The sequence below is a fragment of the Mesocricetus auratus genome, unplaced genomic scaffold (assembly GCF_017639785.1).
Source record: "Mesocricetus auratus isolate SY011 unplaced genomic scaffold, BCM_Maur_2.0 Super-Scaffold_100023, whole genome shotgun sequence".
NCBI lineage: Eukaryota > Metazoa > Chordata > Mammalia > Rodentia > Cricetidae > Mesocricetus > Mesocricetus auratus.
In genome coordinates, this window is record NW_024429204.1 from 13,385,758 (window position 1) to 13,406,943 (window position 21,186).

General features: G+C 38.6%; 1 protein-coding gene across 8 annotated transcripts in view; it reads right to left on the reverse strand.

Annotated features, from left to right (window-relative positions):
• Positions 1-21,186, reverse strand: part of Trps1 (transcriptional repressor GATA binding 1) — a 226,473-nt gene that overhangs the window by 10,156 nt on the left and 195,131 nt on the right. The window lies entirely within an intron of this gene.

The window sequence follows — 21,186 nt, forward strand, 5'->3', positions numbered from 1 at the left end:
GTCTGCTGAAGTTAGACAACACAGTCCTGTCACTGGCTCTTTATTTAATCTGACCTGGAAGTTTGAGATCCAGAGGGTTTGCTGCATGCGATTTTGATGTTAGAGGTCTGAATTGTGCAGTCACCGCATCCAGAGATTCACTAGGAATATTTAAAAGTTGTTATTTCTGCTGCTGGTTGCATTTTTTGAGACCAACTGGTGATTCTGCTGCACTTCTCATTTAAACAAAAGTCAGGCTGTATGTAGGCACAAATGGGAACAGGCAGGAAATGGAATACTCTTACAAAAAAAATGTTCCAATCGCGGCCCTCCTTTTTGCTGGGAAGCAAAGCTTTCAATGATAAAATGAGCGTGTGAGATAAGGAGTGGAAAAAGTCTTGCTGTAACCTAATTTTATTATAAATTAAATATTACAAACACCATAAGTCAAAATTTCAGGGATTCATAAAATTTAGGCAATTTATTTAACTAGAGTCTATACTGTAGAGGAGTAGTATGCTTGCCAAAAAAATACAATGGTTATAATTGTACTCTGATACATTTCAAATGGAAAGCTTTCTGCAGACATAATTTTGGCTTCGAGACTGGAACACTTTCTTGGCATTGAAAGGGCATTTGATTCATCGGGTGTTTCACAATCTATCACTAAAAAGACCTGGTGAGCAGCCAGCTCCCTATAGGGTAATTTTTCCATCCAGATGCAAGTGCTATCAGAGGCCCTCGTCAGCTAAACTAATTATGATCATGCAATTGCTGATGCCTGCTCCCTCTAACGTTCCACATCCTCCATTAATCATCAATACAAGGAAAATGAATGAAACGTAAAGAAATGAGGGCTGCTGAGCTGCCCAGCTATAAAAACCCGGAATGAGAGCAATAACTTAACAAGATTGGGGAGATGTTTTTAGTGAGCACAAAAGTCAGCCTCACAATCGCCCTTTTAAACCAGGAACACGATTTCATTAGTGGGGCCGTTTGTGCCACTTTAGGTGATGTAATAAAAGCTAGACTTCCCCCAAAGACAATGTCCAGCCCCCCCCCCGTTTCCTGCCTTCTCCATACCCCACTCAGATCCAGGATGCAATGTGAGTCTCCAAATCCCCACAACAGGAATATCAAAACACTGAAGTCAGAGGTCTGTGGATCCCGACTGGGGTCTACTGCTGAAGCAGAAACCCACTGCCTCCCAGAAGCCTACAAACAATTCTAAGTTGCCCTCATCAAACAACGCCAACGCCATTTATCCAAAGTAAGCTGTGGAGGCTGGTTCCATTTAAACTGTTAGCGGTCCAGTTCAGTTGGGCCACACTGTCATTTCCCCAGATCTAAATAACTCAATGGTCAATCCAGCCTCCACCACGAGTCGCCCAGTCTGTGTCAATGTCCGCATGGATGGCTGAGGCCACTCCGCTTTGAATGTGAAATGATTCACTCCAGCTTGCCTTTAATTCGTATGCCCTGGGTACCTGGCACGGGAGGCCAAAGTGGGCGAGATTCTGATTTCAGTGAGCGTTTCAGTCCTTGCACAACTGGATGCTTAATTCGATTGTCTTCATCAGGAGGGGGAGGGGGGAATCCGGAAATTACCGCACTGGTTTCCGTTGGTATACCCTGCTCTTAGCCGTCACATGTGGTTCAATAAATGTCACCGTGTTTTAGGATAAACCATCTCTCAGTTTAAATATACTAGGTCTAGTTTAAATTCTCAAACTCAAATTCAAGATGCCTTGGAGGTTACAAGGCAGACTGACGAGTTTTTGTCATTTACTAGGAGCTATTCTTGGAAATGCTACACAACATCTCAGAGCAGAAACTTCCCCTTGCTTTACAGTGTAAGATGTATGCTGACGAGAGAATCAGTGTGTTCATAGTTTATAACAGATACTCTTAAAACACGGCAGTGATGAAATAACTTGACTGGTGAATGCTCAGTGAGACTACCGACCGGCCAAAGGAATTTGATTGTGGTCATGTTTTTATCAGAAAAAAAAAAACCTTAGTTTTGTTTTCATTACCTTAAATGTCATGATTGAGCATTGAAGACATGCTTAGCATATCCAGTTATGTATCATCAATTGTACTTCACGTCACTTGTACATATCTCATCAATTGTGGGCATGGAAAGCTGACTCAGAGTGTAACATCTAGGTGTTCACACCTCCAAATCAATAGGAGCCTGCCTGTGTTTGGGTGGAGAGTGGGAGGGAGGTGAGAAGTACTTCATACACAAAATGCTAACTGTCATCTCAACAAACCAAGCACTTCGGAAACTCCTGCAGAACCATATCTTGGAGGCACTGAAGTTTCTGGAAGCGGCAGAGAAGGTGGACAAGTTGGACAGTTGTGCAAGTTTAGTAAACACAGAACCTCAGTCTCAGAAGGACAGCACAGATGAGAACCATGGCTGGACCCAAGGAGATGTTTCCTTGGGGTTTACAACCCAGACTTTATTCTGGGGCAGAGAAACAACCTGCTGCCAGAGGAGGGTAGACCACGTTTCTCTGCCTCACTTTGAAAACAAGCTTTGCCCTAACTTAAAGAAAATCTCTATGAATTGATTCAAAGTCCAGCCTACATTCCTAGGTTTTGATATTTTAGGTTTTATCCTTTACAGTGAGCTTCTTAAGAAAAGAAGCAATGTCTTCCAAAGGTTATTAAATATTTTAAATGGTAGACACCAAGGGCAGTGCTGGAAATATCATTGTCTGTTTTTTTTCCCCCACCATTAATGTTCACACTTAATTTTCAAAAAAATTGAGCATGTTTCCTTCAGAAGTAATCTGAGTTAGGAAGAAACAATCAATTATCCTATTAAAAATAAAGTCAAGGAAATAATATGCTATCTAGTCCTGTTTTCCATACTTATCTTGGGGATGCAGTGATGCCAGTTTATGGAAGATTCTGGAGTTACCAGGTCAGGCAAGGCCAAATCCCAAACACTCCATTATTGCACATAGCCATATATTACTGATGTTTCTGCATGTCCATGTGTGGTTTAAATCACAAGTTTCACCATTTCCTACAAGCTGTTCTTAAAAGATAGTAATAACATGTACTGCTTTGACCCTGTGCTAGAGAGTGGAGAATTACAGGTCTGGAATAACGGCAGTGCTAGGAAGGAAATCATAGGCATAGTAGCTAGTGGACCACACCACCTGCCATTCCCAAGGGATGTAGTTAGTACTAATCTTTTGTCTCTGAATGAAGGAAAGCTAACTACTTAAAGACATACACAGGAGATGTAGTCTCAGGTCAAGTGAACCTTCTATCTCTTCTAGGTTGTCTGGGTGCTAAAGTGATGGGAGATTTTCCTCTAACCACAAACCTACAAAAAGTCAACTTAGCTATCAGTTTCTACAAAAGAAACAACCCAACACACATAGTCAGCAATTCAAGGAAGGGAAGAGTTTTTAAGATCACCCTAGACCGAAGCACTGTAGGAGTGTCATTACAGTTAAGTGTTCCTCAAAACACACCATCAAGCTTTGCTGAACGAGGGACTTGCTTGATTCCTCAGTAAGCTGTGGATCCTTCTGTGTTGAGATTCGACACGCGTGCTAGTTAATCCAGATATGACACAAGGGAAAAAAAAAACAACCTAAATAGTTTTAGCTGCTTTTATTGCTTACTTTATTTTATTACTTGAGAACCAGCCAGTAACAAAAATTTTAAGGTTTTCATGTTTCATTATTAAGAACTGAATCTACATGATTATTAAAAGAAAATTTGATTGAATTATTTAAGCAAGTGCCTCAGCATTCAGAGACACAAGTATTCATTTCTAAGATATTAAAAGTCTCCATTGGCAAAGACATTTCTGTAAAAATGATCTTTTATAATAGTTTTCTATGAATAAGAACCATTCTGGGACCATGTAATTATATAACAAGCCTTGATAGGGATAGTATTTACTCACATTTTTTATGGTTTTATATCTTGGCCATTTTAAATCGAATCAATCTGAAATTTGATATACATGCTGTGTGCCTGGATGTACCTCAAATATTTTTTAACTCTTTAAATATTTTCTGTGTTTATTTGATTATATCAAGAATTCTTTGCAAATTTCATTTTATGGAAATACACAGATGGCTACGATAGAACCTTCTGGTTCAATTTTGCAGTAATAAAATTTCAGTGGTAAGTTTAATTCAATTCAGTTCTGAAAGTAATTATCGAGTGTCCAGCTTGTGCCTGGCACTGTGCTATAAGCTGGGGGGTCTAAACAATACAGAATGGCCTGGGATCTTGCAGATTTTCCAGTGGACACACAGTTGAAGTGTCTAGACCACTCACTAGTACTGAGAGCCAGTTAAATAGAAAAGGTTTTCAAAGCATTTCCCATAAACACAACTGTTTTTTTTTTTTTTTGGTTTTTATGAGACAGGGTTTCTCTGTATTGTTCTGGAGGCTATCGGTCCAGCCCAGCCTCGAACTCACAGAGATCTGCCTGCCTTTGCCTCCCGAGTGCTGGGATTAAAGGCGTGCGCCACCACCTAGAGGATCAAAATTTGCTAATCATCAGAAGATTGTCTACTGGTTTGCCTTCATAAAAATATGTGATAGTCTAGTATTTGTTTTTACCATTAGTAGGAAAATCCCATCCTTAAGTACCAATGGATTGGACTAACCATGATTTAATAATGTGTACCATTCAGATCCATAGTGTGTGTGTGTGTATGCACACGCATGTGCCCATACACACAGTTGAACAAATACTGAATACTATTTTTAGACCTGATTACTTTCATTTACCACAACAAGACATGGAATGTCATGTTTGCATTCCCCTTCTCTGGAAACAGAAGTGTCACGGAACAGCCAGAGGAAAGAAAGATGCAGGTAGAAGAAAATAAAAATAGTGGACAGCTTGCAGTGACCAGCTTTAGAGTAGCAGCCAGAATTACTCCAGAAGAACAGGCTGGCCAATGATTTAATGAGAATAGGGCAGAAATTCTGCCAAGAGAAAGCAACAGTCACCGATATTCTGGCTGACTTTTGTTCCAAATAAAATTATAAGAATCAGTTGAAATGGGCTGTACAACATGACTACGCCTGCTTTAAAAGAGCCTTTGCTGTCCTCAGATTTCATGCCAGAAAACCAAAGGGAATCTATAAAGTTCAGCCAAGCACCCATGCTACAATCACCTATGTCAGAGGTTGGAAAGAAAACCTGTTCACCCTGCTTACTCAAGTCATAGACTCAGCACATCAGGGATGATAGCAGAACTGATATCCCAGGACCACAACTCCTGCTCTAGAACATGAGGAAATGCACATTCTAGTCACCAAGCATTGTACATAAGACATTCTCCATAATGCCCAACTATAGTGGGATAGCCATTATGAGGGCGCTACAACATTTGTTCTAATATGCAATAGCAGATTCCTGAAGCAAAGCAGCAGAAAATTAAGATTTTCCAATGCATGCCTCCAACAGACTACCCAGGCAGGTTTCAAACATGAATATTTTAGAAGTTTATTGCAAAGATAGAGACCCTATTTCCTAGGTCTGAGGGTGACATCACCTCTCTTTGACATACCCTACATTCTGCAAATGAACTAATTAGCCATGCACAATACCTCCAAATTGTGTCCCAGAATCAGAGCTGGGAAAGGCCCGATCTTTAGACTTCTGGCCCATGCTGTTTCTGAAATAACACTCTGCTATCACAGCAAGAATGCATTTGGACATCTGAAAATATGGCTGAAAATTTATGTCTGCACTGTCGTCTTTCATTCCACGTGGAAGTCATTATTGCCAAAAGATCTACTGAAGGTTCTCTATGCTGCTATTTCTGCCACCACAAAACTGTTTTAACCTTTCCTTTGCTACAACCACCGGACAGCTGCTTTACAGGGGCTTTTCTTCAATGCCAGTGACAAAATCTGACACTGGAAGACAAACATATTTAAAATGAAAGACTTTTGGGAGGGACTGTTACACAATTTAGCACCTTCTAATAAAAGTGCTGCCTGAGAATACATGAATTAATTCTGTTAATTTATTTTATATTTTGCTTACACAATAGAGTTTATAAGCACATTCATCATGAGAACAATCTGCAATATCAAGTGTCAGTGACAGAGCCCTATTCCAGAGAAAGTGTATAATAGTTTTCATCTTCCCAACATTTATATGAAGAAAGAAACTACTGCCTTAACTGTGATCTGCCTGTGCAGTGATGGCTGTGATTGAGAGAAACAAAATCATCAATACTTTTTATAAATTAGTTACCCAGATGATAATAGTAACAGGTCCATGAAGAGCTACTGTCCTCAAGACAGTTATTTATGCATAAACAGTACTTAAAGGACTTCTAAAGTTATTGGAAATTATAAATTCTTATGAAAATGCATAATATTTTCCACAGGAAGTAATAGGCATGCAAAATACTTTACAAATCACTTTAGGCTGTTCAAAAGGCTGCCCTTTGCAAAATGAATCCACAAGTATAAAAGATTCCAAGTACCCCAGATCACAGAGGTAAGAATGATACTCCAGCTTGGGTTTGAGGTGAATAATTAGGTATTAGTCTTCATTTTTGTATGAGGTTAAAGACTCAAAATAGTTCTTGATCTTACACAGCATCAAAAAATAATACTGATTTCAGAGCAGGTAGGGTGGCATCATCCATAAATGCTTGACACACAAATGTGAAAACCTGAGTTCAGTTCCTCATCACCCTCTTAAAACTCCGGCCCAGTAGGGCCCATCTGGAGCCCCGCACTGTAAAATCAAAGAAAGTTGGACCCATGGAATCCCCTGGCTGGTCAGCTTAGAGGAACTGGTGAATTCCAGATTCAGTGAACGATTTTATCCCAAAAAACTAAGTTGGAGTGCCACAAAGTAAAATACCCACTGTTGACTCCAGTCTTCAGCATGTGCAGATACCCTGGAATGAACAGGGTCACACCCATGTGAACCTATACACCCTAGACATGCAAAGCCCCAACACACACACACACACACACACACACACACACACACACACACACACACACACACACACACACACAGTATCAAATCATCCTGGTCTCAAACTCTAGGCAAAAGAGGACACAATCAGTTTCCACATATTCCACATAATATTTTTGAGTAGTTACCCAAAACAGGTTTGACTACTTTTAATCTCTTCCTTAATATTCACCATTGTGCACCTACTATGTGTAAGATAATACACTACAGGCTTCATCTCACCTTAAAACTTCAAAGCGATCTTAACATGCTTGCACCGTTAGTCTTCCATCCACTTTAAGGGTGTGAAAGCTGAGGCTTAGCCACTCTTCACAAGTGTAAATTAATATGCACAGGATAAAACAAGGACTGCCTCATCTCACAACCATCAGTTTTTAGTTTTGCTACTGTGGAAGAGACAAGGAAATCATATCAAAATCAAAAGCATTTCACCAGAGAGGGCTTTGAAGAACCCATCTCGTCTGCCTACTGCATCTGATTGAAGTTACACACGTTTGCAGTGTAACAGAAATGACTCATCCTTGATCAGATATTGCAATAGGATGCTCTGAGGTTGACAGAAGGAGGAACAGAGCATGGGGATGAATGTGGGACAGGGATAGGGACCTGGGTGGATGGGACACATTTTTTTTTGATCCTGATATACCTTCACAAAAGTATCTGAACTGACCTTGTGCTTACAAGTAAAGTTGGTGGCATGAGTGACAGACCCTAGTAACGCCTGCCACATGTACAGCATAGTGTAAACTAGAATCTCTGCTTTTGCACATGACTTAGCTAGGCATGAGATAAAAAAAGATGATTCTGGCAGTTTGACATGTTATGTGTGTAAATAAACATGTCAAGTACCAATTTATATCTTTACATTTGTATGTTGCCAGGCATAAACCCTTCACAATGAGATGGCATTAATATAAAAGGTCAATTACTGCCCCAATTCAGAAGGACAGTTTATTTTTTTACCAAATTTCTCAAGGTGAAGATAATTTGAAAATAATAATTTTCATCACTCTGGTCCCATTAGTGTATAAATGTTTATGCTTTTCAGTATTGACGGAGCATACAGTTATAGATTTCACAAGTCAGATACTTTACATATAATCAAAGAGAAAATATCCTCTACACTTAAGTACTTTGCAGCTTCTCCAGTCTAGAGGATATGACACGAATACAATTCCATAAACATCATTATTCATCTTATCCCAAAGACAATAACTATTGTTTTCATCCATTTAAGACACTAATAGAGCCAGGCGGTGGTGGCGCACGCCTTTAATCTCAGCACTCGGGAGGCAGAGGCAGGCAGATCTCTGTGAGTTCGAGGCCGGGCTGGATCGACAGCCTCCAAAACAATACAGAGAAACCCTGTTTTGTAAAAACCCAAATAAATAAATAAATAAATAAACAAACAAAACACTAATAGGAACAATTCCAATACACACACGCACACACATATATTCTTAAGCACACACACTTATAAACACACACATATACTCATTTAAACACATTCATATACACACATGTATATACACAAACTCACATCCACACACATCCACACACACACATACACTCACAAGCACACAGACACACATGTATAAACAAAACACCCACATACACTCAAAAACACACACATAAACACATACACACGAACACACACACATACACGCACGAACACTCATAAACACATGCACACATACACACATACATACACACCATCCCTGAGGTAATGTAAGCATTAAGTATACAGCAGTTTAGAAATAGTCACAGTGATATTTAAAAAATATATTTGTATCCATGATGGAGTGCTAGTATCAAACAACATATTAAAGTCTCTCAGACATTAATTCAAAATGTGAGTTTTCAAAACGCTATTATGTGCATATATGTGTTTGTACATATGTGTGTTATGTACAACTAGGAAAATGATGGCAATTTCATTCAGATTTTGAATCTTTAAGCTATTTTAAGTATTATCATATTTTATGCAGTCTTGTATTTCTGAAAGACACATGAAATGGTAATTATTTAAAGAGATGAATCTAATGGCTGACATGGGCACCTGGTATATGATGATATTATTCAGACAGAAGCCCTGTCTTTATTGAGAACTCTGTGACTACTACAGGTAAACAGAACACCAGCAGAGAATTCATCATTTAAGCACTGTGCAGACAGGGAATTCGAAGCTGATTTGTTAAGGTTTAATAACACGATTTTCCAAAAGACTACTTGGAATTTCCTTAACACTAATGACGTATTTTGTAATACCCAAAATCTATCATGGAAAAAACGGCTTCTTCAATAAATGTCGCAGTGAATTACACACAAAAGTCTTCTAATAGACTACCCCACCCCACCCCCATCAAATACCTCACGTACACTACTTCCTTTTCAATTACCAACTTGTCTACAGTACCATCTGTAAAAACGAACACATACCTTATGCTGTCCCTCTCTGCCTTTGCATTAGTAAGGCTAGCTGCAGCTGCTCCAGAAGAAAGCAGTGATTGTCTTTGCTTTGGTGTGTATGTGTGTGTGTGTGTGTACCACACACATGTATTTATGATTCACCAATAGCCACACTTGTATACTGGTCCTCTTTGTGATCTGAACACAGTATCACATACCACAGCAAGAACTACCTCATTACACCAAGGACTCTCAAGATGTTCGCTCAGTCATCACTACCAGAAGGAACACTTAAAACCTTTCTCCAACTTTGACATTTTCTACATGGAGCATAAGATCAGAAAAGCAAACCCACGTTCTGGCAGTGCAAATGCAGACACGGAATCTCAGCCGAGTGGGGTTTATTTCAATAAGAAGGGCTCTGAAAATAGAATACAGAAACTTTTTGAGAACTTAACTTTCTCCTCACACTTAAACTTTTTCCGCAAGGATAAGTCTTTCCCAGTGTAGACATTACTAAATTGCCCATAGTATCTGCAGAAGACATAAGTAATCGATAAGTAGGGATTGCCGACCATTTCTCCAAGTAATCTCCCCATTGTAAAGAAACATGCTTCCCTATTGTAAAGAATAATGAATAGAAAATAAAATCATCATGTTCGAAAAAGAAAAATGTCAAGAGTATAAGGTTAGAATGGGAGGCTAATGGGATTCATGTTACACCAGCAGATATTTCATGAGGAATTAATGTATGTATTAGCAGTATTTGTAGATGTAGAAATTCTATGTTCCAAACAGTTGTGTAATTGCTAATTTTAAAATGGTTTTAGCCATTCTTTTATTCTACCGAACATGTAAATTTTTCTTTTGTAATAGTAAACACATGACTATGCATATGAGATTAGACAGAAAACTTTACAGCTAAGTTTAGTGTATTTATGAATATATGCATATATATTTTAGGTAAAATAAAAGAAGAAATTACCATCGTCCTTTAAATCCAATCCAAAGAAGGAAGGGAGAAAAAAAATTAATCAGTACAAACTGATTGGTAGTAGGTTAAAATCTGAAGTAATTCACATTTTTAAAAAGTGAGTGAAATATTTCTTAAAGAAAAAAACGTCAAAATTTTTAAAGAGGAAAATAATTAACAGAAGTTCGACTAGTTAGTCAATCCAACAGAGGGCTTTTATGTGCCTAGTTTTACAAATTTCAGAAAATGACCAAATTATTCCACTTATATCATTAACTGGACCCCTTCTAGGATTTGACCTCCTTGATAGATTAGTTTTATAAGGTACGGCATTGTGAGCAGCTGTGCTAGGCTTTCTAGTACTTGACATTTTTTATAGGATGAAAATAGTCAGTACTTACTAAAGCACGGATACTCTTTGGTAATAGTAAGGAAAGGGAGGGAGGGGTCACATATGGGAAAATGTGAGTTCCTAACTGAACGAGTCATTTTGAAATACAAGGAAGACACTCATGCAATTATGAAGAGTTTGACTAGTTTAAGAAATGATGTAGAATGGATTTGAAATTATCTCCACAAATTGTGTCTATTAATATAAAGGGTTTCATTGTTGAAATGGAAGAAAAAACACATCTGGAATATTCTGACCTTCAAAGACCCCAACAGGAGTGGGCATCATTGGACTACCACCATAAAATGTGTTACGCTCAGTCAGTTCATCCAAGATGTTATGTTTGAAAACCAAATGTAAACCAGGAGTAAGTTAGACAATGTCTGAGCAATTTTCCAGGTTTTGTAAGGGACAAAACTTGCAGCAGTAACAGGAGTTTTACTTATCATGAAAATAAAGGATGAAAATAATATTTAATGTAGCATTTAATTAATTAATTATTTAATTAGTAATTGTAATTTGAATTCTGGCTTTACTCAGAGTTCGCTTGATGGTAAGAAAACAGTGAATTTACAGATGTATTATCAAGAAGGAAAATAAGTTTTGAAAACTTCTGACTTCTATTCCTATTCAATTCAATACCCAAGTTTAATCCTGTAGTAGTGGTTATTGTTTTTCTACTTTGGTGCTACGTAGCAACTTGCCCTATAATGCAAAATAGTACTCAGTCAAGTAATAAATCGTAACAGCAAATGAAAAGCATATATGAATGTTATTCTTCATTTCAGTTACATTTTTAACAAATTATTTATATTCTTATCTGTTTGGTGATACTGATAGGCCCAGCACTGTTCAATACGCCATGTACACTGTGCTTTTCACATTTGAAGGGAAAAAAGTCAGACAACCCTGCTTCTAGAGTCTTAAGGATATTTGTTACCTGTTTTTCTCTTCAACCTTAAAAACAAGCAGTGTCTGTTTTGCTCAGGGCAGCTGTTTAAAGCTCATACAGCCAGAATTCTTTCAACCTGAGTAGGTTTTAAGTTTATGTAAAAATAATTATTGCGAGCCACCAAGACTGCCTTGGCTTCAAATGTCCATACACGGAATGACAATCAATAGAGTACCTGTGTTCAAACTCATCTTCATGTGAGCATAAACACATAGTTTACAAGGGTGCGTCCACTGACTTATTTAGACTTAAGAAAAACATTAGACAAACATTTTATAGAGAATGTAGAAACTGTAGTCTGTGTTATAATAATTACTAAAACGGTAGTCATATAGGTTTGAAATTATTATTCAAAACAAATTCTGAAAACAATTTTCACTTAAAATAGACTTCTGGAAACAAATCTATTCCTTTACTTTTTTTTAGGGCAATCTACTATGGAGACATAATCTCTATTTAGGAGTGAGACTTTGCTTTTACAATCTAAAAAGCAATATCACAATACAATACCATAAATATCCTTAATATTTGTTGAAAATTCCTTTTTCTATTAAACTGAAGCGCATGAAATAAACTAAAATCAATAAAGCACATCCTTGAGTTCAAAGCTTCAAGTTTTAGAAGTGCTTGCTTTCCTAAAGTGTAATTTTTAATATGATACTATTGGTGCAAATTTGCACCAGAACTACAATTAAGATGCATTTCGGTCCTCATCATAAACACTGGTTTCCTTCACATGCTTCTCAGTTGATTTAGATTTTCCTTAGCAACCAACACAGAGCCCTCTCCACCCATTTATTTCTTTGGATGTTTATTACCTGTTGAAATCTTCTTGGCTTGCAAAAGTAGCAGCCAGGAAAGTTACAAACTTACAATTTAAAGGCTTGATATTTAATCAGTAAGCAGAAAATTGTCTCTTTTAGAAAAAGAAATGAAAGCACATAGTTTCCCACCAAATCAAAATTCTTGGGTTATTATAACACTCAGAAAAGAGACATGATGTTTATTATTTATTTATTATAAATTACTAATATAGTATCTTTGAACACGATTACAAAGTAGGCTCTGCTACTCAGTATTACAAAGCCTGGGCCCTATGGTACAGCCCTATAACCTTAGCTATGCAGGAAGTCAAACCAGGAAGATTCTAATTTCAATGCCTGCCTGAACAATTTAGGAAGATCTAGTCTGTAAATAAAAACAAAGAAAACAGCTTTGGCTGGGATATCACTTAGTGCTACAAGTGCGAAGCCCTAAGGTCGATATCAGTACTGTAAGATAAACAAACAAACAGGAGTAGGATATTGAAAGTTGTAAGATCTCCTCTCCTTTTCAACTCATATTTTTACCTACAGAGTTTCTGAAAGGTAAATATTTGAGAACATGCACTGTATTGATCCCATCTGTGGTAGAACATCACTCTCTTGAGCAATCAATGTCTTTTCTAGAATGAAAACTAATAATTAAGAAGACAGAACTCACTTTCATTTGTGACCGTGAAGCCCTGCAGCACCGTTCTACCGGGGACTTAAAGCCACTTAATTGATGGGGACTCGGTTGAGTTTGAAAGAAGAGTCATTTTTGTAGTCCATGCTGATGGACACAAATATCTACAAATGGACATTGGACAGAGGGAAAGACTCTGGGACACTTGTTCATAAATGTCTTCATCAAACCCTCTCCTAAAGGCTCAGTGATCTATACAGAAGAGCAGGAGAGAGCATGCCAAGATGATGCCAAGGAAACAGCATCATTCAGGGACAACAGGGCCGATACGCATATGAACCCACAGAGAGGGGACAGTATGTAAAAAACAACCAACATGTTTAAACCAGACAACATCACAGCAAGAGAAAGACGAGGAGACACAAGATCTCACACCTAACCCAAAAGCAATTTGCAGTTGGTACCCGATGGGAAATAATTTTTTTTTCTTCAATGGAGTGGACCTGGCTATATAAATAATATGCCTATGTGGGGCCAAGGTCCAACAGTAGTAGTTGGCCAACACAAACAGACTTCATGTTCTTTTGTGTGCTTTTCTTTTAGTCTTGGCTTTGTTTGGTTGATTTTCAGCTTTGTTATTTATTGTTTGTTTCTTTGTTTTTAGAGAGCCAACTTGAAGTTGGGTAGGTAGGGAAGTAGGGAGAATCTGGTAGGAGTTGGGAACAAGTACGAAAAAGAACTACCTGACAGTAGTATCCAAGGATAGTATTAAAATATAAAATCACTAGTAAGATAGAGGAACTGAGTGTTATTGGCTGAAGAATAGGAACAGCATTCTTGACACATCAGTAAGGTCTTTCTTCTCCGGAGGTAGTTAGCTTCTAGAGATTCCTCAGGTGGAAGATGGGATATGGGGGAGGGTGGGCACTAGGATCTCCAGGAGACCCAGGTGGGAGATGCTAATAGGAACTGTTCCTCCTGGGCAGCATATTATGCCCAGCAGTGTCAACATCACTTTCAGACAAAATCACATGGGACTAAGAAAACACCCATAGACTTTTAGGGCTCAGTTACTGGTGCTGATCCTATTATAAAGAGTTACAATAGTGTTCTCTCCAAAGTCAGCAAAACCTGAATAAATTGGCAGCTTCATCGGGGTGGTGGTTTTGAAAGTCTACACTCTTTCTGTAAGTTCTGCTGTGTTTATTTATAAACGTCTTATTACTTTAAATTATCGCCTCCCGTGCGAAAAGTCCAGTACTTTTGAAATGTTTATAATTTTGAGGGGAGGGAAGGTAAATACACATGAAGCAATTAAAAGGAACAACACAAGAGAGCAGACATGTCTTGATCCTAGGATCCTTTTTTTGATTCCTATGTTTCTAGGTGCTATAATTAATGAGAAACAGAAGTACAGAGGCATGCCTTCTGCTAAGAAGTTCATACACGTAGGTGGAGAGACTTGAATAAGCAATTAATCATTAATCACCTTTATATCCTTTACTTTCTTTTGGTCACTTATGGTAAAAAATAGAATACAAACTGGATTCACATGAAGGAAATCCTTTGACTCATGCAACTGAACATCTGGGAAAGGCTGACTGGAAGCAAGCATAGTTTAAAGCAGGATTCCAGTGGTATCTTAAGATCAGTTTCCGTCTCTCAGGAATATGCTTCCTGCACACAGCCAAGGTGGGAACTGAGCCTCTAGTGCCTTTTATGATGTATGCACTACTTATTGTAAAAATCCCTGGGGAACAACTGAGTCCAATCTCAAATAGCCCAACTTAATATCCTCAAATAAGGCTTTGTTGGACAAACTTAAACCATGTCTCCCTATGGCGATGGAGATATAATGTATACATTCATATTCAGATTTAAACATACAGAACAAAGTACCCAATGATCTTATTAAAATAATGATTTTTATTTACTAGGTCTGGGATGGAATACCATTTTTAATAGGTTCTATTTGAACAAAACTATAAGGCACATGCATTGGCCTTGAATCTACGGCATAAAAATCACTTTCATTTGAACTGTACTAAATGAAAATAAATATTATGGATTGTCAAGAGACAATTAAAGACTATTTGTAGAAGTAAAACATTGACAATTAAAGACTATTTGCAGAAGTAAAACATTAAAAATGAAATGAGTTTCATGCTTTGGATGTGTCTAATTTGAACCTTTGTATTTCATATAGCTACATATGCGTGTGTGTGTGTGTGTGTGTGTGTGTGTGTGATCTTGTATACACTATCTTTGTTTAACAAGGACTCTTTCACTAAGTAAAGCATTCAGTTGCACTGTGCAACACATCTGAACATGCCATCCAAGCCGGCTGGTATTCTCTTTAGTTTGAATAACCCTGAAAAGAAACCATCATTATCTCCACTTCTCCAGTAACTGTTTGGACAGAACCGAACCATACCATTTTCTCCCCCCCTGCAGAAGCTGTATGGGGAGGAAGTGGTATAATGTACACTAATCCGCTGAGAGATTCCTGAATCTATTTGGCAGAACTTGTCAAAAAGACACTGGCACAATGAACGGGGCTGCCCCTGAGACAGGTGCCATGATCAGCTCTTTGACATTCTAGGAGTGTCATTTCCTCAGTGCTCAATGGGCACACAGGGGAGATTTGGAAGGGTCTCAATAAAAGCCCTGTGGCCAACTGACAGGAGAACTCTCTTGAAGGTTTATCTAAACCCAGAGGCCAAGGGAGCTCTTCATTTGACACAATGCTGACATCAGATTCGTTATCTGAATACATGTGCTTACTGTCCTTTGTTGAACATCAAAAGTATTTAATGGGCCATTAATTGTCTCCACTGGCAAATGTGGTAGGACACCAAAAGTGGTGTCCTTATTTTTCTAGAAAGGCTGGATATCTAAACGAACAAAAGGAAGGTGACCTTCTTTTATGAGATACCTAAACAGGATAGGGGAAATGTAAGTAGCCTTCCTAGGTCTGTGTCTGATCCTAGATCATATTTACGCAGTAAGCACTAGATTAACAACTATCAGTTTCAACTATGGCTCTCTTTACATCCCACAGAAGCTAGTACACTCTTCTGTTTGAATTCTGCACAGCCGTGCATGTGTCTGGTTTGTTTGGTTACAGATCACAGTCAAAGGAAATGCAAGAGTACTTTGTTGCTTCCACAACAAAGAAGCATTCGCCGGGTTCCATTTTCTTCTATGGGTTACATGCAGTCTATAATTACTACATGAATTTTAAGTAAAATTTTGAGCTTACTAAAGATACCAGAACATAGCATATTTTTCTAAGTCCAAACAAGTGCTAGCCAGTATCATGAGCCAAAAGATACACATGAGTTAAATAGATGGTCAGTAAAAGATATACTTACAACAGAAGAATATGACTCTGGTACAATACATGGGCCTACACACAGGATTATACAATGTCGGAGCAACAACACATGAAGCCCAACTACAAGGTGACAGTTATATGTAATTCACCCATTCAGTCATTCATGCCTAACACACTTGATTATTTGTCATAAGCAGCACCGCCCTGGAGGTTCCAACTGTAGAGACTTAACATACACCTTTAGAGATTTCATGTAAGGTTCCACTTCCCAGAGAATCCACATACACAAAGGCTTCATTAGCAACTAAGTCCTGTTCTAATAAATGATGAAGAGCAAGTGGCAAGTTATCTAGAACCATCCCAACTGTGATGTCTACTGAATCCATTACTTCATCAGTTTACGGGGAAGAGTTCAAGAGCTCAGTTTCTTTCTCATCTGTATGCTGTCCGTATTTATTTATATAGATTACAGAGCAGTAGAAAGTGAAACGCGAATCACCTCCACTGTCTCCTCTCTCTTTTTGCTTTGAAACTTGCCTCTCTCATGCATGGTGCATGTCATGACTTCCTCCATGCCTCATGTCCCTGGTTTTTATTATTTTGTTCACTCATGATTGATAACACTATCCAAGTTCTAGTCAGGACAGTTTTAAGGAAAACACTATGCATACAGCACAGTAATGAAACTACTCAAAGAAGCTCTTGCTATACTGTTACAGAAACAGATTGGGAACAGGCAAAGAGCAGTGCCTGGCCTATCTGAATGTCAGGAGATAGAGGGATACAGTGGAGTGATGTGAATTCTGATCTTTTAACCCACATGTGACACGTGAGAAAACGTACAGCTGTCTAAGTTTGTCTTTGGCTGCTGTGTGGAGTCAGATGGTTTCAAATACATGGTTTTGTTACTGTTTTGTTTGTTTGTTTGTTGGTTGTTGACAGAAACAAAAGCCGGAGAAAAGTGGTTAAACTGTGGAATCTCACTGAACACATATCTTTCTATAAACTAGGAGTATATTTGCTCACCTGTCTTATTCCTGGGATACAGGGGAGAGGTAATGGTGTCTGTGGGACATTGCCGTGACTTTCCATTTCCTGGAGGGACACAGTCGTGAGTGTAGGACCTGAGTTTGGAGTTACAGACTCTAACACAGATCCTTCGTGGACTATTCTTATTTGGAACAAGATGATTCATTCTTCTTTTATGGAGAGTTCTGATCTGAGTCCTTGCCATTTACAGTGGTGCTAAAATGATGACATAAATCACAACACGTGGAAGGGACATGAAGGTAAAAAGCAGAACACAATGTCGCGGATGTCAAAGACGATGCAAAGGACAGAAACTGAACTCGTTGAAAAGGCAGAGAGAACAGAGCCTATTTGTAGTCAATGGGTTTTCAATGAGCCTCTGAATTATTTCCCCTACCATTCTGAAGGACGAATTGGCAGACCTATGCAAGCTTCTTCAAGCTTCATACAAAGTTTGTTTTTCGGACAAGTCTTAGGTAACACCTGAACTTTATTTATATAGCAAAATATTATACTTAAGAACACTGTTTTCCCTCATTAGCCGTGGAGGACAACTACGGCCTGTTATATCACCACTTTGCAGATTAACAAGCAACTTTTAAACACTGCTTGGTAACAGCTGTAAAACTAAACGCTACAGTCATTTTTCTCGTCTGCTGAATGTCCAGAAATGCAGTGTTATGACATGTGAGAACATCGCCCTAACTGCATTGAAACTGAGAGAGCTCCGCGTGGCAGGGAAGAGATCAAATCAAAAGGGACCCTTTGCCTCACTGTATACAGTGTTCCGCTCTGATTAGAGTCCCATGGAATGCTGGCAGAGGGCAACAGCTGCTTTCTGTCTTGTCATTCCATGCTCCTATTAATGTTATTTCATTTGTGTTATGGGCTGCACTTTAGATCTAAAACGAAACATTTAGTTTTATTTGAATGTTTCAGTGATAAATGACTCTCTAGTGCCGTGGTCTTTGCACAATTGTCATAGGGCAAGCTGCAATTTACTTTAGAAATCCAGACCTCTGTATACTTAAGGAGGGCAAACGATAGCACAAGCATTGGCCACTATCAAGGACTTTTAATGTCTCAATATGATTTCTTTTAATTCTAATTGGGCAATTTTGTAAAACTTTTATGTCTAAGAAGTCAGGTGAACATCTGGGACAATCAGGGTAGAGCCGTCCCACTGGTGCAGGGTTAGTTATATGCTGAGGGGGGTGAATATGCAAGGACAGACGGGCTGCGATCAGTAGGAAGGCTGCATGGACCAAGGGAGTGTCCTTTTGCTTCAAAAGGCATGACTGCATTTAGTCTGCGAGCAACGTGCAGCTGTGCAGCAAAGGGAAGGAAATAGTTATGCGCTGCTATCGTGTAATCAGGAAAAGGTGCCTGTAAGTTGTAACAGAGCCATGCTGGCCTTACATTCTTCTGTTTCACACAGTAAACCCTCACATCCCGAAGAGAGTCGCAACAGCAGCTTGCCTAAAACACACAGCTCCTAAAAATATAGATGTTTACATTTTTATAATGGAAAAAGACATGGCGCTTTCCTTCCCAACGTTCCAGCAATAAGTCTTCCCCTGAGTCTGTGTCGCTCCCCTTCCTTTTTAGGTAAATACAATATAAATTAAAGGAGAAATGTGCTAAGTCTTTCTTGTCTATACAATAAGATAAATGAAAGAACGGACTGTAAGATAAAAACTGACATTATCAAAGTGCCTGGAGTCTGGGAGACAGAGATGTCAGTTCCTGGCGTTTTTCTTTTTCATTCTTCTGGCTAAAATTTTTTCTGACTTCTCTTGGCCCATTTTGGTTCACACTGAATGTTAAATAAACTATTATTTAATCAAACACAGACATATTACTCTCACTCCTGCTGACAACTTCAATTAGAATATTTTTGCTTTGCTAAAAAAAGAAAAGAAAAAAACCGAAAACCTCCGTGATCTTTGAACTATCAAGGCCTCGGAACGACCATCTGCTAACAATTTTTGATATAGCGAACCATCAAACTTCTATCTCCGTGAAGTGGTTTATCCAAGATTTGTTTTAATTAGGCTGGCGCTCCAACTTCTCATGGCTTTCAAGAGGCAGACGCACTCAGATGTTTTTAGCTGTAAATGCTCTGAACATTCCAAGCTGTAATTAGACCTTCAGCAAGGTGGACTCCTTCGGTTTATTAGCCAGAGATCTGAGTTAATTCACCTGGCCTCTAAAGGAGGACAGCAAATGATCTCTTACGTTAGCACATGGTTTGTTTGTTTGTTTGTTTGTTTAATAAAAGCTTATCGCCACTCCTTCACACCTTAATTGTTGTTTGTGCTCGACTCAAAAGCAGTTGGGGCTCAGCCTTTGCTGGGGACCCTCCCACACAAAATGTGTATCCGTGGGCTCCCTAAGCCCCTGCGCAGTTTGGAAAGGTTCCCACTTCGAAGGACAGTCATGCTTGAGAAAGCCATGCCTGGGAAGATACAGCTGTACAGGGCAGCGATTGACTAAGCAAAGAACATGAAAATAAGTGGAACTGTACATTCCTTTTCGTACTTGGTTCCCCCCCCCCCCAATCAACCCCAGTATCGTATACGATGCTATCTTGGCATTGGGAGCACAAAATTCTCCGTGCTTTTATTTGCAACAGAGTCACAGATTAAAGGCAAAAAAATAATGTGGAAAGTTAAGCTATTTATTTTATGAGGTAACTATTTAAAAATCCCCCAGGAAAAGTAATGAAAAAATGGCCTTGTTACCGCCCCCCCACTCCTTTGTGAGGCTGGCTTTATTCTACCAAGATAGACCTCCCAAACACATGTACTCCGCACCCAGTGTGTGTATGTGTTTGTATGTATGTTGCATGTGTGCATGTGTTTCTTAGGTGGATGGCATCCCGTGGCTTTTATTCACAAGTTTCTGATGTTCTTCTTTTTCCTTTGAGCACTGGGTCCAAGTTTGTAGCTTTTTATTATCATAAAACATTTTTACAAATACTGAGGTCGGCCAAGACAACAAATGGAGTCACAACTTCACTAATATTTTTAACTTTTCTGGGTAGAAATGAGAGCAGTGATGCTTACTATTTAGTCTGCATGTTGTGGGGCATGTGCTGTTTGGAAGCACATAGAAGCTGACTTCAAAGGTCACATTTAGCCTCACTGGTATTACATAAACAGTTCTGACTCAATGATACACTGCAGGCAGAAACTAAGATGTTCTCTATTGATTTTCAGAGGGAAAAACATATCTAACTTTATTTTTGCTTTAAAAATATTCAGGAGAAAGTCATGACATGAGTTTCACATTTCCCATAAAGCTTGAAACTATATAGTGATTTATACTACATCTGAAAATCACCACATTTTATCCATGGTAGAAGATACAGGAGCTGAGGTGTATAGCTGCTATATATCTAAATCGATAATGTTCTTATTATAAATTATATTTTCCTACTGGTAAACATAGGGCAGACCTACAGGTTTTATGTGTACATGTGTGCATGCTCGTGTGTGTGTGTGTGTGTGTGTGTGTGTGTGTGTGTGTGTTAGATGGGCTACATAATGCAAAAAAAAAAATAACCTACTTGTCAACATCGGAAGATGGGGTAATCTCACATTAAAAACCCAAGCTGTCTGGTGTTAGCCATACAATCTAGTACTGCCAGGTTCCTTTTCTGAGTGAG